The sequence below is a fragment of the Dromaius novaehollandiae genome, chromosome 1, assembly GCF_036370855.1.
Source record: "Dromaius novaehollandiae isolate bDroNov1 chromosome 1, bDroNov1.hap1, whole genome shotgun sequence".
Taxonomy (NCBI): Eukaryota; Metazoa; Chordata; class Aves; order Casuariiformes; family Dromaiidae; genus Dromaius; species Dromaius novaehollandiae.
In genome coordinates, this window is record NC_088098.1 from 178,652,729 (window position 1) to 178,678,661 (window position 25,933).

At 35.2% G+C, this 25,933-nt stretch overlaps 1 protein-coding gene across 4 annotated transcripts in view; it reads left to right on the top strand.

The window, feature by feature from the left end:
- The window catches only part of PCDH9 (protocadherin 9), a 678,566-nt gene that overhangs the window by 434,302 nt on the left and 218,331 nt on the right, over positions 1–25,933 (top strand). The window lies entirely within an intron of this gene.

Genomic DNA, 25,933 nt, shown 5'->3' on the forward strand with positions numbered 1-25,933 from the left:
AGATTTACAATATGGTGGTGTTTATGACAGTCACTACTAAAAGATGAAGTGAGGTCTTTACCAGTACTATAACTAGTATTTTGGCATCGGACCATGGAGACTTGAACGTACTGAAAACTGGAAGAGGGCAATAAAATTGCCAGTAACCTTCTTGTTAAGATTTCCGTCTAGAAGGTGTAGACTTGGGTTAAAAGTCTTTTCTGTGCTCTTGGAAGGTAATTGAACCTATGTTCTCAAGCATCCCAGGAGTAGAGGAATTAGTTTCTCCCTCTGGCGTTTCTCCCTTTTTGTGTAGATGATTAGATTGTCACTGGGCCTGTATAACCTCAAGGAAAGAAAGTGGCCCTGGGATCTGATGCACAAAATTCAGGTCCATGTTCTCATTCAGGCAGAGCTGGGTCTGAATTACGACATTTAAATCAAGGTAGATGAGAATGCTTACTGTGGCATATTAATGGTAGAAGCATTTTTCTCCTACTTTTTAGGGGAGGACAGAGAGTGTGTGCCATGGGAAATTATATGTAAAAAACTAACTGAAAACCTTTACTATCTCAGGGTTTTGTTGGTGTTTCCTTTTTCTTTTCCTTTCCTCCTTTTCCTTTCCTTATTTTATTTTCCTTTTTGCTGAATGTGACACCTGCATTTTTTTCCCCCAAACCAGAAATGTTGTTTGAACTACCCTAAATCGGTAGAAACACAAAAAAACATAATAAAGTAGCAACTATGAATGAACTGACTCTGGAGCAAGAATGTATGTCTGTTTAAGAAAGTGAGGAGCTTAATTGGAATTATCCTGTTAATTCTTTGACCACATATGAGACGTGTAAAAGATTTAACGAGATCAGAGAGGAGTTTTAAGGAAGCATTACCTGGCACTGTCACATTGGCTACGTGGATTCTGAGTTGCACATCTCTTCAGAATGTAGCATAAAAATCCTCCAAAAGAGTTGGGAAAAATATGCTGAATAAACTTCATACCATGTTATTAAAAATATGTTTTTATAAATTCTATGTCAGTCACATTGTGCAAACATGTAGTATATTAATCATGAGTGATCTATTCATCCCTAATACAGACAGTAATAGAAGATTAGTCAGAGTGAATAAATGTTCTTAAAGCCTACATGAAAAGTTTTAACATGTCTGTAGTTATACCCAGTTTAGCCTTGGGGATGCTAAATTCATGGTAAATTTATGAAAATCTAACCATCAAGCTGTACCAATGATTAGTGAAGCATTGATGTATAAGCTTTCTCGTTTTAACAAACTGAATTAAAACAGACATTGGAGCAGTGCATTCTATATCTCATCAGATATCACCGACTAAGAAGGGAATGATACCGTCATTACTGTGTCAGAAATAGTCCTAGGAAAACCCAGGGCAGGAAAGGAGTGATGCTTCCCATTAGATGGTTTTGGCTTTTATATCTTATTCAGTATCAAGTTCTTGCTTAGGCATTGTGTCAAAAGTTATTTTGCTTCTGGAGGCACAAGTTTTTGGATGAGGTATGAAATGGAGTTTAAAGCAGTTTATGGTTATTGAAGATCCTGTGGCAATTTTCAGAAGAATAAAAATATTAGCTGGTGATTGGGCAAAATTACTGTGTGTGTATTTACGTATGTTTATGGTTAAAATAACTGATGTGGTATTGTTTCAACGTGGTATTTGACACTTCTAGTCTGAATTTCTAGTCTTATTGCTGTGGAATGTTGAATAGTTGTTACAGTTAACACTAAAGGTAGTTTCATTTCAGTGGCTGTTTAAAGGATTGCTGTTTATGATAATGCTGTGGGCATTCTAAGATCAAAGATATAGCTGTGAAGTATGGCAAAATACTTTGAGTATGTGAGTATTGGTGGATGAGAGCCACACTCATGATCACCTTATTAATAAAGCAATGAGCTATGTCTTTATGAATATAAAAGATGACTTAGGTAGGCATTATGATATGTATTTTTAGCTGTTGTTTTTGATGATGCTAGGTATAGAACAGTCAATCAAAAACTTGGCCTTCCACCATTGTCCACCACATATGTGATTCGCAATTGTGAAATCTGCACAGATCAGGTACAAGAATGATAAAAAATCAGAGCAATATCTATATTTACTTTGTACTGTACAAAGCACAATATATAGGATTTAATTAGTCTTTTTTAAAAAACCAGTATTTTCACTGGTGTGGAGGTGTCATACATGTCTATCTCTCAATCCCTCACCTCCCAAAAATCTAAGTATTTGAGAAAAAATAAGTAAAAACTGTATTTTCTGTTGGAAAGGCTTGTCACTTTTGTATTAAGAGATGATTTAGACATGTAACATTTCCCCCAAATCAGTCAGATGATCCATCAAAGTTGCATTTTTTTAACTAATAATCTGTTCTCCCCTTTGCCTCAGAACTTGCAAAAGTTTTTCATATTGTAGTTAAATGAAATGACCTGTAATAAAATTATCATATAATTATCATGGAAGAAAATTGTGTATATGTTTTTGAGATTACAGCTTAAAATCTTCATTTTCAAGTAGGACTTATTTGAGTCTTCAAGGTATTCTTTTTTAACTTAAAAAATCCTCAAAATAATGCAGCTTAATTTTTCATTTATAATGTGCATTTTACTGCTTTTTAAGTTCTCAGTTAACAGAAAATTCAGTGGCCCATCCCATTAGTTTATACTAAATTTCTCTTTCATATTCCCGTGTACATGTATTGCTGCAAATTTTGGATGATAAATGGTGGAGAACAGCTTTTTTATTTTGTTTTTAAGAGTTTCAAGAGAAAACAAAGTGCTCATGAGATTATTTTCTAATGATTTCCAAGAATAAAATCTGCACAAAAAATATAGATTTGTCCCTATAGTTTTTTTCTCAAAGTTCATTCTAAGTAAAGGTTTGGTTTAGTTCATTGGAATATGGTGTTATTCTTGATAGTAAAGTCCTAGCCTCATGGTGAGAACAATTTTTGTTAATGGCTTTAATGCTCAGTGAATTGTGTGGTTTATTATTGTACACTGTGAAGTTGTATAAATAAAAATTCAACCATTATTTCTTGATATTAGTATTTTGCTTTTTATCTCTGTTTGGAACAGTGACCAAAGCCCAGGTTTTGAAAACCTGAAATGTGAGAAAATGAGTTAAAAGTCTCACACATCTTATCACACAAGGGCATGAAAAACGTGATTGTTATATTTTCTTGGCATCATTAGCTTTTGCAGAGACACAAGAGCTACAGTTACATGATTTAATGATAAAACATACACAGTAAGAAAAAATTCATCTGGCTAATCTTGAAACAGCAGTCTCTCACACTGGGAAACACTGAAGTGGAGAGATATTGCAAACACTAGCATTGCCAGCCACACACTGTCACTGTGGTTATGAGAGAAGGGGAACGAGATAGAAATAAGAAGTAGAAGATAAAATTAAGAAGAAGTTTGATAGTGTTGTGCATAGTCCAAGTTTGGTTCGCATCACTTGAACCTGTCTTCTTTCTGTAGACTCAGATATATATTTTTTCCTGAAGGTTTCATTCACTTCCCTCAGAGGTCTTTTCCATTTCAGACTTGCATGTTCGATGTCAACTGATTGTCAAAAGACTATGTTGTTAACCTGGCAGGTGAAACTTCCGTATATTCCACATTTATCACATTTGCACTCTGATATGCCTTATAAGAATTCTTCCATCAGTGAGCAACAATCATCTATTGTGTTTAAAAACAACATATTGCTACACAGTGACACCAGCACTGTGGTTTTGTTATGCATTATTAAATGATAACAACAACAAGTAATTCAGATTTGCTACAGGAAGTCTCATTATTGAAGAGTCATGGTTGTGATGATTTAATTTTGCATACAGTATTGATTTATAAGGCTAGCCTTGGTTATGCTACTAAGTTTTCTTGCATTTAAAGCCTTGCTGACCCTGACCTTGCCAGAAGCATGGGTCAAGAGAAATGGAAAGCAGAATAATGGTACTTGACTACAATGTTTGTCACCATGATGACCAATAATAAGACCAAAGAGAAAGACTGTAGTGTCAAAAATGTGGAAAAAAAAACCAAAAAACCAAAAAAACAAAGCACATGCTGAACAAGGAGAGACTGCAGTTTCTTGGGAAAAAAAGTTTGTGAATAATCTGAACTAGGAAAAAAAATATTTGGACAGCTGTACATGCTTTGGTGCATGGAATGCTAACCTGATGTGTTCTTCATATGAACACTGTCTTTTGCATTTAAAAGCTGTATATTACACTTCCTTCAAAAGCTAAAGGAAGATATTCCAAAGATAGCTCAGTTGATGAAAGTTCTTTACCTTTCAGTATGTCAGATATGAATGTATAAAACATCACATTTCTTTAGAACCTGAAAAGAGAGAAGTCACTGTAAAATTGCATTTACCAGTGTGACTTTATCACATCTCTTATTGCAAAAAACATGGCTTTGTTTAATGATTTTTAATGTATATATCAGCAAGTTTACTGTTAACAGAAACATCTTGTTTTATCATCAGTTCCATTAAACGTGTACAGGAGTCTGATGTAGTTTCATGTGAATTATTTCTTCAGTAGTTATTCAAAAGAAAACTATGTTTTGTTTGCCAGCAGTCAGGTGCGCACTGTTATTTTTCATTGCTTAGTGTTATTTTCATCAGCATCAAACAAAACCTTATTTGCGAAGAGGTCTTCTTTTTCTGTGTAAAAGTAAAGATCATCAGGGGCTCAAATTTAGATTGGAATTGTTAACATATCGCAGGGATTCATACAGCAGAGCTGTGTGCTAGAAATGTACGAAGGAAAAATGTGCCTCCTAGTGTAAAGAAGGGGAAGTATGTACTTTCATGAAAATGCTTGATAAATCACATTTTGATAGCTGCAAGCTGTGGATGTGATTCATTTTTCTTCAAAGAGATAAAGAGGAATAGCATATATTTAGTGGAGTGTTGGAACAGCTCTGGGGAGAAAGCCTACTACACTGCGGATGTGTCTATGTGACAATTCCAATGGTTTAAAACCAGACTGAAATATAATATTTATGTCCTCTGATATATGTTTATGAAGCTAAGTAAATGCTTGCCTAATTTCTACACCTTGTTAATAAATAGTATCAATATATGTTACATAACACAAAGCAATAACTTTATGAAAACAGTGAGCTGGGAAAAAACTGTAACCAAATCACTGTGTTTTGAAGGTCGTTCCTTAACATCAAATTAAGTGAAAGATTCTATTATGCCCTAAGGAATTGAGTAAAAATTCCAAAGCAATTCCATACTTTTGGAAGTTATGTTGTAATGCTGTCTATCAATAATATTTGTGGCTTCTTTTTTATTTCCAGTACATTACAAATTATGTGGATAAATGTGGCTGATAAATACCTGAGTTCCCACATTTTAATAAAACTAATGCTACAGTGGTTTAGTGAAATGTATCAGGGGTATTAAATCATGCTATAATTCCAGTAATAAGTAGGAATATCTCTGTGGCAGTGGTTTAATTATGATTAAAGTTCAGAGTAGTGGCAAGACTGTCTTGTGTTACACTTGGTCATATGATGGGGTCCCATGTGGAGAAGCTAAGCCTTCCATGCAAAGCGCTTTGGTTTTACAGTGTCACTATCATTATACCCAGTGGGTGATGATGGTTTAACCTTGCAGGCTATTCCCTCTGCATAATCCTGCCTTCCATTTACTGCCTCAAAAGTCGCTTGTCACGCTTAGCAATATTGGAGTCCACAGCTGAACATACACGTCCTACGGTGTAGGGAGGAATGCTTCTCTGCTAATGCTTTCTCTCTAGATAAATCACTGTCCAGGGTTATACTTGTGTTTTCATAATATGAGAGTCTGTGTGAACTGAAAGAGGAACATTTGCCTTTGAGTCATTTCCTCCATTTCATTAAACACAAGTTCATACCTCACACAGAATCTTATACTGTCAGATTTAGCTACAGGCAAGTAGGAGTAAGAGAAACTGGAGTCAAGTTGGTGAATTAGCCTACTGAAGAGCTATAAAATAGTCTGAAGGCTAAATTCAGTCTTAGCCCATGCATTTATTTCTTTAAAAAAGATAAATGAAATCTGAGAGGCAGAAGAGGTAGCAACATTGCACTAAGGATTTTGAAACAGTCTTGATTTTGAAAAGTTACTGCACTATATCTGACTGGTGATACTTTCTTTTCCCCTGTACACCAATGATGGCTAATTGGAGTGTAAATCAGGGATGAGTATGGCAGAGCTATTGCATGGGCAGAGTGAGGGGGGAACTTGTCCCAGCACCTGTCTGAGATGAGCACCAAATGTGTCTGAACTTGCTGGCTGCTGCCATCCAAGAGGAGGAATTGCAGGTCTTCAGCACTGAGCTTAAAAGGGTGGATGGGGCATGGAAACTATTGGACCCGTAAGAAAAAGTTAGAAGTGTTAGAGGATTAAAAGAACAGGAAGGTTGAATACTAGTCCAAAGCTGGTACCTGAGACTACCATCACTGCTAATACCCAGGCTGTTTTAGACCTCCAGATATTTTTGCCAGTGGTGCAAAACAAAACATGAGAATAATTTAAGGAATTGATATGAGTTATTTTCTCATAGGGTTTTTGTTCTTATCAGAGTGAGCCCAAATCTTTTGCAGAGGTTCATAGATCTTTAAAGTTTTAAAGCGTTACCATTATCTAGCCAAACCTCTTTCATAACAGTCCTCAGTATTCCACACAAGATTTTGTAAATCTAACCTGTAATTAGCATATATTTCAGAATGATTTCATTATTGATTTAAATATTTATCATTGACAGAGGAAACAGTATTCAGATGCTTACTGACTTTGATCAAATCACCTTTTATCCTTGTATTTGATAAATTAGATGTTTTAATAATTGATAAATTAGATGTAATTTAGACATGGTGTCCATGACTTCTTGGTTAGTTCTTTGTAATGTTTTGAATTTTGCAATCTTTTGTTTTTGTGGGCTTTTTTTTCCTCCCCCCAAATATTGTTCCCATATCTGGCCAGATCACTAAAGAAAAATGAATCATTCAGTCCCTTCCAGCAATCTTACAGTTAAATGACATAGTCACAGTTTCAAGTTAAATATCCATAGTAAGAAAAATAAATTACAACCCTTGTAAAACACAATATTTTTATCAGTTTCTTTCTTTATCATTCTGTATTTTAAAGTGAGTGGGTATTTTTCCATGCCTTGTGGGCAAACAAAAAGTTTCTGTATATTTGAGCTGAAAATGACAACTTCAGATTAAATTTGCAATAATTGACAAAATTAAGTCAGTGAAAGAAGATCCATATCAGTGTTAGTTAAAGCTGTTGACATACATTCGAGGGCAGAAGTTGTTAATAAATATTCACAGTGATTAAAATTATAAACATAGTAATAAATAGTAACAATAACAATAATAAACTTCTTCGCTTATACAGCCTTTATTCAAATGCAGGCTTCATTGACTTTGCACCAAAGCATCCATCATTTAGGAGATTCCCTTAGTGCAATGTATGCTGGGAAAGTGGTGCATATACTCCAAAGAAATTGGGATGGAGGTTGAATTGCTACACAGATTTTCTAATTGGGCCTGTATTTAGAATGAATATTTTTCTCCAGTTCTCCTAGAATATGAAGCTAAAGAGAACTCAAAGAAACTTTAGTAGCATTAGGACAATAGAATTTTTATTCTGAATCATATGTTTTCAACACATTCTCATATTTTGTTAAACTGCATTATTAAATAAAAAGTAATTGTGAAAGAAAGGAAAAATTAATTATGGTGGTAAAACTTGATAGCTTATGCATGTTTGAGCAGCTGTATTTGTGAAATTTTAGGGGAATGATGTCACTTGAATTTCTTTTTTTTTTTAATGAATAAAAAGCAGAAACGACCCTATTCATATTTAAAGTACATTCCAATACCTAAATTTAAAGTACATGCCACTATCCTTCCTTCTGGAAGTTGGTTCTTGGCTTTGGAAATTACTGAGCACTATTAGTACAGGGTATATAAGAAGAAAGGAGTGCATCTCATAGGCAAGTCATGTAGTTTTTCCTGCGTTTTACTTTTCTTGGTATTTTGAAATATATGTATGAAAAATTAAACACTAGGGGATAAATACCATGAGAAGCTTGAGAGTATGAGATAATAGGATATATTCTCTTCTGAATGAGCCCACCTTGAATCCATGCTGCTGACTTCAACAATGTGTTATTGTGGTTATGTTAAAAGGGTACAAAGAGAAAAAAAGGTAACATTAGAGTATTTTTTCTGGTATTTCCTGAATTTTCTGCCCTCATAAAGAAGATCCTTCAGTTTGTGCTTCATTTCACATGATATCAGTGACCTAAGGAGGAACAAAAATATGGGAATCTCTAACTCTTTGCAAGGGGCATGGTTTATCCCATGCAATGCAACCCAAGATTAAGTGGAAGTGTTTATTACTTAAAATTGGAGAAAAAGTGCAAAACTTACTTCCTGCTTATTAATCACCTGTAATACCTCTAAATATACCTTTTGTGTTAAGCAGCTGCTAATTCTTTTTGAAGTCTCTGGAGTTTCTATCCTTTTATACTAAAATGACTGAAACACCACGACCAAGGCATTTCACTTAATACAAGGTGAAGTGAGTTTTTGTCTTGTTTTTTCTTATTTTCTTATGTTTTTATTTGTTGCTTTCTGTTTTTTTTTCCTGCATATGTTTTTATTTGTGACTGCTAATCAGGGTTGAATGAAACAGAGCTATTAAGGGAACAAATCTCATAAACGTGTTTAGATAGTTCTCTCAGATTCATGTAAAACAAATATACCAGTTTGCTAAGATTTTCATTTGAAAACATTGAAATCATTTATATGATCCTCCTAACCCCCTCTCTCATAACTTTGCTTATTTTTACTGCAACTGAAACTGGTATTTTTTCCTCCAAAGTTGTACTCCAAATTGTAGCTATGTAATAAGTTTTCCATACTTTTGTTTGTAAAGATTTACCATTTAGATTACAGGTCATCTTTAACAACCTCTTTTTCATTTGGGTATTTTGCTATTTAACAACACTTTTCTGTTTTGAGTAGAACAATAGCAGCAGATTTTTCTATTTTTAGAGACTTTGTATGGGAAATAAAAGTAAAAAGAGTGGCTGAATAGATACATCTATAATCATAAATATATTTGAAGCTAAATATATGTGAAGGGCTTTATCAGCATTCGAGGTGCTCTATCAGAAAAACTATCTCTATTAGAGACAATGCACCTTCTGAAAGTGTGATAGTGTGATTATGACAGCAGTATAATATAGCATATTTGTTTGAGATTTTTGAAGTTGCTTTTCTGAAATTTAATGAAAGTTAGTATTGACAACTATGGCTCTTTGTAGCACTGATACTGAGATTTATTTTCTGATAAATCACATTTTGTTTCTAACAGGGTCTTAGCAGAGCAACTCCTATTCACAATGGCAAACACTGACTCATTCAAAAGAAAGATTAAAATTGTGAGAATAGGGATGTTCAGTTTAGCTCATGGAATTGTTATTTTCAACTTTCAAACAAATTATGAGTGGAGTTAAAATTGCTTCAAAAGGATGAATAACCCCATGCAGCAGTACAGACATGGGGCTGACTAGCTGTAAAGCAGTTTTGCAGAAAAAGTACTTGGGGCCTCTAGCGGACAACAAGTTGAACACAAGCCAGCAATGTGCTCTTGAGGCAAACAGAACCAACGTCATCCTGGGCAACCTTGGGAAGAGCACTGCCAGCAGGTGGAGGGAAGTGATCATTCCTCTCTACTCAGCCCTGGTGAGGACACGCCTGGAGTGCTGTGTCCGGTTCTGGGCTCCCCAATATGAGAGAGACCTGGAGCTACTGGAATTAATTCAGAGAAGGGCCATGATGGTTAAGGGATTGGAGCATCTCTCATACAAGAAGCTGCAAGAGCTGGGGTTGTTTAGCTTGGAGAAGAGAAGGCTCAGGAGAGACCGTAGTGTCAATACATACCTGATGGGAGAATGTAAAGAAGATGGACAGAGTCTTTTTTCAGTGGTATCCAGTGAACAGAGAAGAGACAGTGGTCACAAACTGAAATACAAGAAATTCTGTTAAAACATAAGAAAAAACTTTTCTAAGGTGAGGGTGGTCAAACCAGTGTTTTCCAGAGAGGTTGTGGAGTCTCCATCCTTGGAGATATTCAGACCCTGACTGGACACAGCACTGGGCAATCTTCTGTAGGTGACCCTGGTCTGAGCAGAGGGGTTTGGACTAGACAATCTCTAGAGGTTCCTTTCAGTGTTTCTATGATTCTATTAATGAAATTTATCTTGTACACACTGTACAGGACAGATGTGAAAGAAAGAAAGAGACAGAAAGAGAAAAAGAGAGAAAGAGAGAAAGGAAAGCTTGCCTTCTATAAGGTAAAAGAAAGTTGTAAACTTATGGTGGGATCTCTTGTGTAGTATTACACACAATATAGAAACTAAGAATGGAATATAAACATCTACCTGTTGTTACATATACAATCTGACCTGATGTGGTCTAAGTTAGCTCCCTAAACATGACTATTTAGTGTCATTTGTGATGCCCTGCTGTATGTAACATACTCACATGGGGCTGGCAGATATGCCACAGGAGCTATTTTCTGTGGGAAATCAAGCAGGATAATGAGAAGATGTCTCAAATGACACCAAAGGCCTCAATATCTAAACTAGTCAACCTGAACTCTTTTTATATAGAAAGAAATAGATCAAAGTATGAAAACATAATAAATGAGTAAAACCAATGATCTGTCTAGCCCAGTACTTTCTTTGGGCAGTAGAAGAAGCTGTTTGTGGAAAGCAGTTAAGCTCCTAAGGAAGATATCTGAGGTTGGCTGAGTAGATTTCACAGAGAAGTGCCTATTTGCCACAACTGGTTACGGTAACTAGCCAGGAGGTAGATGTGTTCATTCCAGACATTAATGATGGAAATGAGCTTTGTATTATAGACTCCTAAATGTACACATAGTGATCTAAAACTTTATGTAAAGTATCTCAGCTCGTCTTTACTCTGTGAAGAAAGCAAGCAAGAACTGGAGATTTCATTTCATCCTAAAGTAAATACCTAGAACTGATCAGATAAATTTCTCTCTAGATTCCATTTACTGTATTGACTGTATTTCTATTGAATGTAATAGGAGCTCAAACACCAAGCTCACATGTAAACTCTTGGAGATAGAAATTTAGCTCCAGAACATAGATATATAGCACTCAATTAATTTGTTACACATCGGCATCTGGAGCTGCTTGAAATACTCTGGGGTGTCATAGCTTTTTCTGGCTACACTTCCTTCTTTCATGTCTGATATCTGCATGCAAATATCTAAGGTATCCCAAGGTATTTCTGAACTGCCATTGCATGTTAATGGTTAGGCAAGAGAACTAAGCCTTTAGGTTGAGATTCATTCAAAATGGAGTTGTTACATTTATATGACTATTAATAGGAGTATCAGTGTTATATATAACCTATGTGTCTATAATTCATTCAGATATGTGTTAGCTATCTGAGCTCCTGTTGTAATCAGTGGAGACCTAGTCAGTATAATAATGGAGTCTAGATAGCTAGCCAGAGACCAGATGTTTGTGGTTACTTTAATGTAAGAGGAATAGTTTTCCAGACCATGTTTAGGTTGCCATTGACTATAAGGGATGCTTAGTAAAATCAGTAGATTCCAATGAATCCAACCCTTAAGGTGAGATGAACCCCAGATCTTCTTCTTCTAAAGGGAAATAATCTTATCTTTTCTGAGATAGAAGTCTTTCTTACCTGCCCATAGCATTTTTCAAATGAACAGGGCTAATTCCGTGCCTCATTTGTTACATTACAATACTAATTGAATACATTTATCAATTTTCATAACTTTTTTTTGGGGGGCTATAACTGGCTATATGGAGACTTCTTCATCCTATCTTTTAAAGCACAGTTCTAAAAAGATTTCTAATCTTTCTTATTCTCTAACCAGTTTTTCTTCCTCCAAACCACCACCAAAATTGGTTGATAAGTACCTTGAGTATTGCATAAGTACCATTTTGAAAAATAGCATGCTTTGAAGTGAAAAAATTTTGCATTTCTACTGTTTGGTTAATAATGTTCATATGGAATATTCGTGGAATCCACCCACTAGATACTGAATTCTTTCATCAAGCAAATAGCATAATGAGATCTTGCTTTCCAAGAAGAGAATCTAGTCCTTTTGTTATAAAAAGTATAAATATCATCTTAAGAAATCCCCTTATATATTTTTATCTGCACTGTGCCCTAATCTTGTCCAGAGATGAATATATTATGTTTATTTTATGGCTTTGTCCTGTTTTTCTCAGATTTTTGTTTGTTTCTTTGTTTTAAATCTCAGGAAAAATATGTGCATATAAAAGGAGATTCTTGAATAAGATCTGAGAGTTATCTGGTAGATAGATGGGGAATATTCTTCCTTTCTTTCACATTCCTTCCCAAGGAATGCTCTATGTTCCAGTGCATAAACTTGATCTGGTTGCCTTAACCAACGGAAAAGTTGAAAGGGGTGGGGGTGAATGAAGTAGTTTGAAAATGAATAAAGAATGATATTTACAGTTCAGAACATTTATAAATAGGCATTCTAGAAGTAAGAATAATGGTTGAATCTTTTCTTAGTCTAATGCTTTATGCCTTTTCATACTGATCCAGGTAAATACATGTTAAGGAAAATAAGTAGAAAGAATGCAAATAATCATAGAATGTTTGCAGTGTTCAATGTGCACAGCATGTTAGATCTGTATTTCTTCAGTGCCAGGGAAATATTTATTGCTTCCTGTCAATCACAAGGAGAAAGCACACCTGAATACCCAGATGTGGTACCATCATAAGCTACTAAGCTCAAGACATATTTACCTTTGGCAAGAAAGGGGAAACAGAAACAAATGTTTACCAGAGCCTGAAACTTTTTTTTCCATCTGAAATCAAACCATTTTATCAATCAGTTAATTAATTATTTAGCACTTCAGGAATGTTAGAAAATTTTGCAGTTTTAGAAAAAAAAGATTTTCAATATAAAAGCATGCCACAAAATGGAAGAAAAAATGTTCTTCCTTATATAGAAAGGTCTGGTCATCTTTAGGAGAAAATAAGATGATCTTCATACTTTTACCTGTATTTTTATTTTTATACCTAGATCAGTGTGGTTATATCTACATTAGCAAGTAATACAGCATAGTAGGAACAGATTTGAGAGTGAAACAGCTGGTGCTAATGCTTGCTGTGTACACATATGAGGGGTTTACTTTGACCTAATCTGGGTCCATAGGTTGAATTCCAGTTAGGGTTTGGAGCACAATTCTGGTTTCATTTTGTCCAAAAAGAGTCCCATTCTTGTGCTTCAGAAGTGTTCCTTAGTACAAACTAAAACGTGTTAAGTGAAGATGGCTAACAGATTCAGAAGTACATTCCTCATCTGAATTTAAGAGGTGATATAGACATTTTTTAATGTCTGTTTTATGTTTAAGAATGCAGATGTACTGCTTACGAACACATATTTCTCTCTGGGTCTCCTGATGTATCATTTTAAAGAAGTGTACATTACAGAACAATTGTCCAAAATACTGCATGTTTAAATATCCCCCAGTATATCTGTAGCAGTTTTTAAATCCTTTTTTGTCCCTTTCAAGATAAAGCTTGAAATTAAATTCTCTGTATATGTTTGCTATTTGGAAGAAGGATTCTTTCTGCTTTCTTGGTGATATGCCCAGTTTCTCTTTGAGATTAGATCTGTGTTGTCTTCAAGATCTAAAGAAAGTGTTTAAGTTCATTGAGAAAGACTGAACAACTTCTTTCTTTTACTTCGCCCTAACCGAACAGTACTGAAGTATTTCATTGCATAGCTATACTTGCTGAAAAGTGTCAGGGAGATGGCTATTGAAGGCATATTTTTATATTAAACAAAGGCGTCAGTTATAAATGATTTATCCTTTTAAAATAACTGAAAAAAATGAATTTGAAAACCTTCTCACTCATCTTTATAATCATTGCATAGCTTTAAATCAGAAAAGCACTGGCTTTTGTGTTTATTAGTTTACATGTTCTTTGTTTTTTGCATATGTAAAAATATCTGGGGCTGACATTTGCAGTGTGATGGAATAATTGACCAGTTTTGATGTGTAGCTTTTACTGAAGAATAATGAATCTTTTTCTGCTAAAGAATAGTGGTCAGTTACCAAACTTAAAGGAAAGCAAATTCTTAGTCAAAACATGTAAGTTGTAGCAATTTAAAATGTACTTAAAATATACAAGCATGTATTTCAGTATTACTAAAACTGTTTACTGTAACACACAGCAATGGCATACAAATAAGTTTATTTTCAGTAGAGAAACCAATACAATTTGAATGTTATTTTAAGTACATTGGTTTTGCAAAAATGCAACAAAAAAGGCTGGTTTTAATCCGTAGTGTTATTGCAAGGCCCTTGAAACCGAGCCACTTACCAGTTGTGAGTGTGAATGTGATCTGGCAAGCACAGCGTAGTCATTAACTAATAGATTGTAGCTACAGTCTTTCAATAAAAATGTGTAGGTGGTTAGTAGTACTATAGTGTTACCAGCAATTTTAAAGTCATTTGTAGGTTAGCCTGTGAAATTAAAAGTGTAATCAGAAGTTTCCCTTCACCGCTGCCTTTTTCAGTTGATTTAACTGCAGATTCTTTGGATCATTCTGAAAAGCAATGAAATGAATCAAAAATAATCATAAACACCACAGTGGTTTAGTCATCTGGATGATGCAGTTTCACAGTATATGTATTTCTCTTTATAATGTGAGGTAATTGCTTTGTGCCATTACTCCAGGTCTGATTTTTTTTCAATACCAGACATACAAGTCCTTTATTATTGCTTGAATGTGAATAGAAGTCATGTATTTTCAATTGTAAATAGATAATTAAAAATATAAATGGCTATGATCATTTTTGCAAAAGATTCTGGAAATATTGAACATATATGTCATGGATGAAGATCACTGTGCCAGCTGCAAAAGACAAATGTACATATTGACCTCCATAGCTGTAACACATTCAGCTAGAGTACAGAGGTGTTCAGATAATTTAGATTTTTACTAATGATACCGACCTTTGGCTGTCCAACTTCCCTTCAGCATTTGTAGAGACAGCCTGACTGTTTTTAAAGATTGACGTAGTTAAAAATAACCTGATGCGTCAGTGGTTGTAGCTTGGTTGATACTGTATGCAATCTAATCAGGCTCTCATGGTCACATTTGCAAGCAAGTCTAGGAGCCTACACTCATGTTCTGTTTCTGAATACACGGCCTGCTGTGCTGGGTTTCGAGTGCCTCTCCAGTTCATCTCGGAGAATCCGAACAGAAGTAGTCTCTTCAGTCTTTATTATGCATTCTGCATATTTGAGCCTCCTAGTCGATAATATGAGTCATGCTTCCCAATGAATCAAAAGACTTTGGTATTAAAAAATGTGGTGATACTCTCTGTTCTGCGAGTCAGGCAGCGTTGTAAGCTACCGTCTGAATACATGGAGGAGAAAGGGATCATGTCAAAAGAGGAGAATGGGGTGAAAAATATTATAACTTTAGAGATGTTTGTGAGCTTATTCATGCCATTTTGCAAGCAGGGGCTTAACATTATTATGAAACAATTTTATTTTGAGAGAAACACAGTTAAGTAATGAAACTGTCTAATAAATAATGAAGGAGCCTAGAACAGCCAAATGGTAAGTTGCTTTGGATATTTAGTTCACTTCAGGACTGAAGGGTGAGCAGCCGGTTCTGCAGAAACATACATGAATAAATAAATAAAAATCTTTATAAAAGCACAATAAAAGTTAGAGAAACATTTAAGGAATAACATTTTGATCCTTTGGAGGATATCTTAGTACAAAAGAGACTTCTGGGCCACGCTTCTCTCTCATTTTGGAGAAACATCTTTTGTGACCTTTTATAAGCCTTTGTATCTCTTGCTTTCTTGCTTGACTAAAAGTGTTCCACTCTTTTCTCTAGTGTAGTTAGAGAGCTTTCACTATTAGTTACAGCTGTCATTGGAAGTTCACGAGGCACAAGATTCGATTTAAGAAAATATTCACAGAGATATTCATTTAACTTATAAACTGAGATTATATTTTAATCATTTTAGATTTAAACCAGTTTTTCTGTGCTGCCTACCAAAAGCTGCTGTCTTAGGAAACTGGGAGCAAGAAAATTGTGTCCTAATGTCTGAAACTTCACCAGTTACTTTGCAAATTTAGTGGAGGTTTACTTACACTAGAAAGTAAATACATTTGTTGTTACAATTGACTAAAATTCATGACTGTATTTTTAAACTTTTCTTGCAGCAGAGTTGAAACTGTGTTTTTTTTTTAATTGAGAAACACAAATCTCATGCAGTTGTCACAAACTTTCACATTTTCCAGCTGTAGAATAGCAAAAACTCTAGAAATGTTAGACTTGTTATAGGCTGACAGAGCTTTCATTGACACCAACAGAAAATTTGATTGTCTCTTTTTGAAAGAAAATAATTCCCTTCTTTTTGGCTATATTATTTTTTTGACAGACGAGTCAACCAAACTGTACTTTCATCTTATTTTTGTTATCATTCTATTTGTTACCTTTGTTTCTCTAGACAGTAACTGCTTCCAAGCAGTCTCTTCTTCTGTGACTTTTTAGGCCTGTTTTCCTGAGGAATTTAGTTCCCAAGGCCTCTTCCCATCCAAATTATTCTGTGATTCTAGTTCCTGATTCTTTTCCACTAGGGAAAAAAGAAAAAAGCTGTACAAAATATGGAAAGAAGGAATATCCCTTGCTGATACTCATATTTGACTGCTGTGGTCTCCATGCACTAGCAGAAAAAATCCTTGTAACGTTGTATGTAAATGTCAGTCTATATTTAATGTTGGTAGAAATGAATATGTAGGAGTTGATGATAAAATGGAGTATTTTTCAGTGGGGTAGATCCAGGAGTGAGTATTGATATCGTCTCCTCTGTTGTGGAAGTGCAGGGAGGGAGAAGAAGGGAAAATCAGATTGCTATTGTTGGAGAGGTGGAGAAATGGATGTGTGGGGGCTTGGAAGGTGTCAGGTAAACTGGCACCTAGATAGATTATGCATAATGATGTAGGCATGGGATATGAAAGATGGAATGGGGAACTAACATCTGTGTAGGTAATTCTTCTGAGTATATTGAAACATTTTAGAGCAGATCTGTGGAGCTCAAAAGTCAGAAAGCTGTTTTATTTATGGCTCAAAAATGTCCATGAATCATTCTGCCAACTGAATGAACTTGAAGGGAACACTTGTTCTCAGAAGCCTGCAAAATTCGAGCACAAGCTGGAAAACAAAACCAAATTGAGAAAGAGAGCACTTATTTGGGGGAAGGATGAATGTCATATTGCTTAATTCAGCATCCATCCTTTATGGTCTTGTCAAATGTTTGCCTATCACAAGATGCCAGCCTACTCAGTGCTGTATTCTGCAGTGTGTAAGGTATATGGCAGCTCGTAAATCCAGCAGTTCACTGACAGCAGTATTCTACTTTTCTGCTCTGGTTGCCAATTATAATCTGTATAATTAGGTTGAGGCTCAGAGATGTGAGAAGCACGTATAGACTAGCTAATGGTGTTAAACTGTCTTGGTGCCAGATGTAATGCTTAAGTGGGGATAGTACCAGCCACTGAAATCTATCGAGGAAATATTTGCGTATTGCACATCTCTGCTAAGATTAACAGTAGTATAAGAACAGTTTTATCTCTTTCTTTTTCTTTTTTGTGTCTTAGTCAGTATTACCTCCCCAAATATGTATAATTTACATACATTCTGTTCAGTGCATCTGAAATGAAAGTATTAGTCATATGCAAATGAATTTGCTTAGTGTGGTAGGCATGCAGAGTGGTATCTTCATTCTTAGTGAAATAGGGGAAAGATGACAAAATATTGTCTTTTTATTCAAATAAATTTGGCATAAATTGTTTCTTAGTCCAGATTAAATAATTGGACCATCTAAATTATTTTACTGGATAAAAAATTCTAAATCTGTGTTTTATACTGGAAAAAATAATTGACACTTGTGTACTTGGCTTCAGTGATACTTAAGTCATCAACAGTGTCTTTTCTTTTGAAAGAGTATATTCCACAGCTATGATAATTTGAGTCAGCCAGTCACAATCAACAAGGGTCAATTTGTGTAGCTAATTGCCTGACTGTGGATGATACTTCAGTAAAACTCCAGTTTAAAATAAATACCTGGGAGATGACCAGTTAAAAAAAGAAAAAAAGAAAAAATAAATAATTGAAAAGAATTTTGAACTTCTTTCTGTAGTTGAGGATCAGCTTTGCTGATAGTCTCCTTTCTGAGAGGTTTGTCAGACTAGGCCATTGGTCTGTGTATTAAAGGGCTGACTGCAAACTTGAAAATATTGCTTTCTGCTGTCATAATTGGTTGTGCCCCATGTTAGAAAATGGACATTTTAAGGGAGAGAAAAGTAATATTTTTTCTCTCCCCCCCCCCCCCCCCCCGCCAGATGCTGCCTTTTCAGGCAAGACATTTGAGGAAAGTTGTCCATAATCATCACTATAAACACATTTGTTTGATGATCAGGAATAAAAAGTTAATTACCATAAAGATCTAAACTTCCAGTCATGTGTGCACAAGCATTCATGGATTTTCCTCCTTATCCAACAAACGTGGTTTTAGGAAGTACCAGCGTGATCAGCTAATTGTGAAGCACTTTGATTATTTCTGGATGTGTTTTGCATAGTAGGTTCTTTGATACAGTGTACTAATCAAACCATTTCTATTCAGCCATATGAAGTGTAATAAAGAATGAGTACCTTCTCTATTACCTTTTCCTGTTCTCCCAATTTTTTGATGAGTTTCTCAGAAAACTTTGCCAATTTAACTCCCTTTCAGCTTCCCAAGTAACTCTTCTAATTCATGAGGGTGTAGGATACCTACTGGTTTTATCTTTAGTAGCATGTCATATGCTGAAGAAATTTGGCAAGGAAGAATTTTTCTGTGTTTAGATTAATTCAATCATTAGACATTTGCTATGCTACAAATATTCATTTCAACCTATTGAATTTATTATCTATTATCTGTGGGCACTGATTAGCAGTTTTGCTCATTATAGAACTGAACCTGTTTTATAAATCATAGCCTTATATTGTTAGTGTGCTTGTTCCCTGAAACTTTTTTCACCTTTGTGGCTTCAAGCAGATTTGAAAAAGATAAATATTTCATCTTTCATGTTAAACCTTGACCATAAATCATAATTCTATGTAAAAGAGTCTCTACAACTACCTACAAAGAGTCTATCTGGACGCTCAGCCACTCTATGCTATTAAACAGATGTATGTATTTTTATTTTGCTGAATATAGATACCTTATTCAACCTCATTCACTTCTTATTTCCTTTCCTTTAACAAAAATCTTGGATGTAGTTTCCAGAAAAAAATATAGTGTTATATATTAGAAGGACCCAATTAAAACATTATGACCAGTTTTAAGATTATTCTATATTCTTTTCATTTCTAGCTTTCCAGTGTCTCAGCTGCTATTTTTTTCTGTCTGAAGATGCTCTGGTCCTTCCTTTCACATGTAGCAGAAAACTGTGAGATATTAACTCTGAGACGTTGTCATACAGGCACATGTGAGGAATTTTGGGAGAGGTTGTCATAGCTCTGCTTAGTTATACATGATGAAATTCTGAGAAACTAATGTTTAGAATATATATATATTTATAATACAGAGAAGGGTCCTGTCTTGTCACTAGGTCTACTCTCATGAGTATAAATTTTCAGAATAGGAACTATGCTGAAGAAAATGCTGTCTCTCGCCCCCCCCCACTCAAAGTTTTGTTCAAGCTTTTGCTCCCTCAACAAATCTTTCCATGTGGAACAACAGGCTTTCTCCTAAAAGGATTGTATTGTTCTGTAACCGTGTTTCCTTCTAGTAAGGTGGGCTTCCTTAGCGACATACAAGAGCATTATGGGAGACATAAAGCCAAAGCTAATGGGCCCTCTCTCACCTTAACTGGAGTCAGTAAGGGGAGGCAGCAGCAAGAAACTGGAAGGCGTTCAGCCCAGATCATTTGCTGCTTTTCTGAACTGAAGAAGCTACAGAGAGTCTGTGTCAGTCTGACATTTCACCATGGCTTCTTACAAGGCCTGTAACCGTATCATTCAAAGCAAACATTTCCATAGTATAGGGTTTTGCTTTCCATAGAAGTAAAAAGGGGGGCTGGGAGAAAAAAAACAAAAACTAAAATACCCATAACATTTGCCAATCCACTTTGCTCAGTAGCAGGGTCTTACAGCTTCTGAGTGACCTTTGCTGTGCTGTCACTCACCTCATCTGCTTCCCAGAGATTCTTTGAAGCCCAATTTACACAGCGATGGACTATAAAACTACTTTGGAATATTCATATTAATTTTTCTAAAGGATATTTTATCTTTCAGTTCCTACAAAGCAACAATTACAAATAAAAATAGAAATCCTGTATCACCATCATAAAACAGATATGGATACCAAAAGCTATCTAAACTGTGTAGCAGTACTACTCTTTGGGTTGGTATCTAGCACTATGGTGAACACATTACTGCAAGACTCTCAATTTCTTGCTTCAGCAAAACAAGAAATGCTGGGTTTTGTTAGTTTTATTAGAACTTCGGGGATTTTTTGGAAGTGAGGAGAGAAACATTGCAGATGCCTTGCACCATGTACTCTTTCCCTCCTTCCCCTCTCAACTATAATACATTGTCATTCTGATGGCTTGCCCAGAAACTGTGAAAATTAATTCAGAATATTAAATAATGCATATCTAAACCTGAAAAATGCATTTGAGAAAACTCAAGGGTTAGAGCCTTTCAATTCACATTGCACTACACTTTTTTTAACCTAGTGATACCATTATGATTTATTTCCAGGTGAGTATATTTTTATTGTATGCCTACATCTGGAATAGCATTCAGATCTTTATTTTTTTCCTAAAATTACTGTCTGACATACAGCTGTGAACAGCTTAAAAGGAAAAATTGTAAACAACTGTCACAGAATATGTTAATGTTTCACGAGGCTTTGCTTTACAATCATTTTTTTGAAAGTACCGTAAGAGACTCTGCTTATATTTCCATTATAGAGAGCCTCATTCTCTGCTAAATAGTGTGTGGATCTTTTGTCCCTAGTGCTTTATTATTTCATCCTTTGGATCTATTTTTTGCTTGGTTGAACAGTCAACTATTTAACATGAGTTGAGATAACCTTTGAAAATGGCTTTTACCGATGTTTTCTATGCAAGGCCTGTTCTCCAAATGCAAGCAACAGCAGTCTTGAGAGGGTTTTTGCTTTGTTTTGTTTTGTTTGCGTTTTGTTTGTTGTTTTTTCCCCTCTCTTTTTTTCCCTAATCTGACTACAAAGCTTATTTAGGAGAATAAACCCACAATTACTTACCTTCTGTTTATGCAACTGGAAATCCAGATGTAGAATACAGTGAGTGGAGTAAAGGCATCTGAAGAAAAAAGGGAATGAGAGAGAAATGGAGCAGTCTGGTCAGTGTGTCTTGTTTTGCTACTTGTTTTGCACTAGTGTGGCAGTGCAGGGGGCAGTAATTCTGTTTTTACACAGGGTTTTTCTGCAACCAAGGAGAGTAAAGGCTTAACTTTGGGTGGAAGATTGATTCCAGTTTTTGATCTTCCTAGTATTCCTCAAATGGGATGAATTCTGAGCCATACAGCAACAACAGCATCTGACTCCCAGCAAGTAGTTTAAATTGGATTATAGCTTATCTAGACCTGATACATGACCATGACGATATAATACTCTAATTAGAATTGCATAGCATGATGGGCTTTACATGCCATTCACTATTCATTTAAGCCAAAACAGATTTAAAATGAAATGGAATTTATAAGTGAGTAAGTTCAAAATTATGATCGTTGAAACTTAGTTTTCTAAATTATTCAGTTTATTGCTTGATTTGTGTGAAATTTAGCTGAAAAGGAGGGGCAGTAGATTTTTAGTCAGTTCAGGCTTTTTTTTTTTTTTTTTAATTTGCTATTCCTTCATTACAGAATTTTGCAAAGTGTTATGTTGTCTGCATTGAAATCCAAACCATGCTGAAATTGGAAGATGGATGAGAGTGTCAGCTGAGTTGTGGTACATGATAAAAAAAAAATCTTTAGCCACTTGCAAGCAATATGTAAAAATGTAGATCATGATGCTAAGAAATAGCATACTTGCCTTTGTGGTAAGTACTGAAGATCAAAGTAAAAGTCCTGAAGATGAAAAAGATACTGTGTCTGTGACTACATGTTATGTGAGATTTCTGCATCTAGGATATGTTGAAGAGAATATGTCCTGTGTTTTGTTCAGTGCAGATTTTAAGTTTGTCCTCCATTTTTTTTAAACATTGTATGTGTGTGTATGTATGTGTGTATTCCTGAGGTTCTCCCTTTTGACTGCAGAATAAAATAAAAAGTAATAACACTGAAAAGCCGATGGGCAAAAATTGATTCATAAATGAGAAGGTGGCATTCATCTCGGCACTCTTATTGGAAACCTAAATCTCAGTAAATTTGTAGCCTAAGGATACAATGGGCTTAAAGGATTTCTGTCTCTGAAGAAAAATTAGAAGGCCTTTGAGGTAAGGTAAATGGAAAAGGTTGTTTGGGCAAACGTGGAGCTCTAGCACTATTAAATGTTAAGCACCATCAGGGGGTATCTCAGTCATTAAGGAGAGTGGCATGTTGAAGATTGTTTCAAGCAGGAGAAGAGTTATGGATAGCTATGTGGAGGTGGCACAATGCCACAGGGAAATTATGTCAAGCAAGAAGAAGATTTTTTTTTTAACTTATTGTGGGAAAAAAAGAAAGTACTGAAATAGTGCCCTTTTCTTTACCTACTTTAGAATCTTTTCTCCAAAATGATCCTATGTTGTCTTCGAAATGTAACAAATCTGGGACACTAACTTTGGAGTCCGTTGTGCAACTTTGTATATACTAGTTCTTTGGTATAATTTGTGTTTACTTGCAGTGTAAAAATAAGGACCAACGAATTTGTGTTCACTTTAAATCCAAGTAGTTAGCAGTCTTGACTGACTTTGAAGTGTTTTATGGACCTTGTGTGTTAGTTTCGTATATAATTAAAAGGGATCTCAGGGGTTCTGTAAGCAGCCAATAAGTTAGGCTATCTGGTGTGAGAATAATGTGTTGCTATCTGGGGAGTGAAAGATTTAGGAGTTGAGCTAGGTTCCCTGTTTCAAGCCAATGGAGCTTGAGAAGTGAGCAGACGTGAAGTGTTATATCTCTAGGCAGTAGTTACCAGCTTTCTCATTACACTAGCACATCCTTCTGGCTGCTTTGCAAAATGGCCCCAAGATTAGAAGCTGTGCAGGAAGCTATCTGAGTTCTCACAGTTGGAAATATGTTGTTGGGATGACAGCAGTTGCATGGAAAATGGGTATTAAGATAGCCTGAGCATCAAGAATATGTTGCTTTCCCAGTTCACCTTAAGGTATTGCTTGGAGAGAATAGCAGTTTGTGTGATCTATGTTGTAATCCTATTCAAGAATAGATAGTGTGTATAGTGTTGAGAAATGCCATTTTAAGGTTATCTTCTAATATATTGTACAATAGGACAATATATTGTACTACGGAAGGAACTTAACATTTGTTCATAGAGTGGACTTTAGCAGTTTAATACAGACACTCTTTCCTAGATCTCCACCACTTCCTATGTTATTTGTTATCACATAGTATCCTTGCAGCTACAACAAGCTTGACTATTTATAGGACAGCTGACAACCTGTGACCTTTCAGTTTCCTTTGAAATGTCATTAACAGCTGTGCAGCCCACAGTTCACAAGCCCTTATTTATCTTGCTGTTGCAGTATGATAGGATTTGAAATGTTTTTTTTGTCATCATTATTTTGGACCACATTAAAGAAAAAAAAAAAGTAGTTATGTTGCCTTTTATGGTATTCTGGTGTATGCATGATCCCTAAAATGATCGAAGGGCTAGAATATTTCATTAATCCACCAAGCTTCTGTCTACCCTTCTTCATCACTTTTTATAGAATTTGTAATCTTGGTAGTCTATTGGAGCAAAACCCTTTATGGTTTGCAGTGCCTTACAATCTGGAGAATAGAGAACAGAAATGTGGGAGGCTCTCACAGAAGATGCAGGATAGAAAATAAAGAATATGGGGAAGAGTAGAAAGCTCTTCCTATCCTTTGTCTTCATCCATTTGTACAAATGACAGTCACACACACTTACTAACTGCTTTAGACCAGATTATACATATAATTTTAGAGAGTGATTCTGTGATTGCCATTTACCTTGTGAATACGTTCATGAGTATAGATCAGGGATTGTGTCTCGTTATTGTTTCTACAACACTAACATCATTTGATCAAAAGAGATATATTAATAAAATCGTGGTGATATGTCAATTGAAGTATGAGCTACCCTAAAGCACCAAGGCAGTAATTCTGGGTCTACCAGATGCTTGCTAAGGGGCAACAGTAGAAACATGAGTCTTAAAAGAAGGTATGGGAAAAGGGGGCAGAGTTCTGGACTATGATACAAAGAACATTATCTGTTTTCTCAGATGAGGCTCAACTACATACATCTTTACCTTCTGTAAAAAACAAAACAAAAAAAAAACAAAAAGCTTTGCTATTGATAATTAGTATATGCAGATTTAAATAATTCATGTTGATAAATGTGAATAAATGAATGAAAAGAAATGACCATTATATTGAATCTACATTGACATCTCAATTATCCAGTGGTCTTTTAATAGTGTTAGGAAGAGGAAGGAATCCATTTCTTTGGGATACAGGTAGGAAAAAAAATGTTTATTAGCAACATTATAATTAAATGTTGCATGTGTTCAGAACATGTAAGCACCCTGGCAGAGTGGTATGTGAAAGGTTAGTGCCACATGTAATGCAGTAAAAAGATATTGGACGGATAAATGGGACTTCATTCTCCCCTATTTTTCATCTAACATTGTTCAGAAGAAATTCAATTTGAAGGAAGGGGCACACATTCTTAGAAATTGATAACATAGCAAAAATATATAATCATGAATATAGACAACTACTTTGGCACTTTACTGGATTTGTTAAGCTCTTTTTTTGGTGGCAAAACTCTTAACCAGCTTGTTCAGGGTATTTAATGTCTTTAAAAATTAAAACTCATTATTCCTATTTCATTTTTAATACAAGCCTTAAAGATCAGAGACTAAAAAGCTGTAGCGAAAAAGATCAGTTTCAGACTAAGATGTTACTCAACTAATCTTTCAGGAACAGATCCAGGTGATGTGAACTTTTACAGAGTTTCCACTAAAACATCCAGTTGGCAAGTGGAATTAAAGATAAAAGAATGTATGTAAAGCCCTGAAGTGCTGGTTTCATTCCTTAACTAGAAGTTTTGGGCTACAGATTTAATTCATAGCTTCTGAAAATGTTAACTATCACACATATTAAGGCTATTTAATTCAGATTTAACAGTAGGAGTTTGGGAGGCCTGCCATGTACAAAGTAAAGCAAGAGAGGTAAGCACTCCCCTGACTTTAAGAGGAGCCATCACTCAAAATAATTTCTGCCTAATTTGAAACTGTAGATTTTCAGGCTAAAAGCCTATGGAAACTTTGTGCTTTGGTGAAAAGTTTACATTAAGCCAAGAATAAATTGCCCCAGTTATAGCACGTATGCAAGAGAGATTCTTGCTTTGTGTTTCAGAGTTACAACAAAAATGTCTGGTAAAACCATTTGAGGCCATTTGTCCCATAAAGGATTTTGTTAAACTGTGATTACTGAACGTTAGGAGTAACAATATCAATGCATTATTAGTAATAACACAATATCTGTGTCTTCCAAGCAAGCATGATATTGATTGACAATGAATAGCTGTAGAGCAAACTTTAAATTATGGTATTT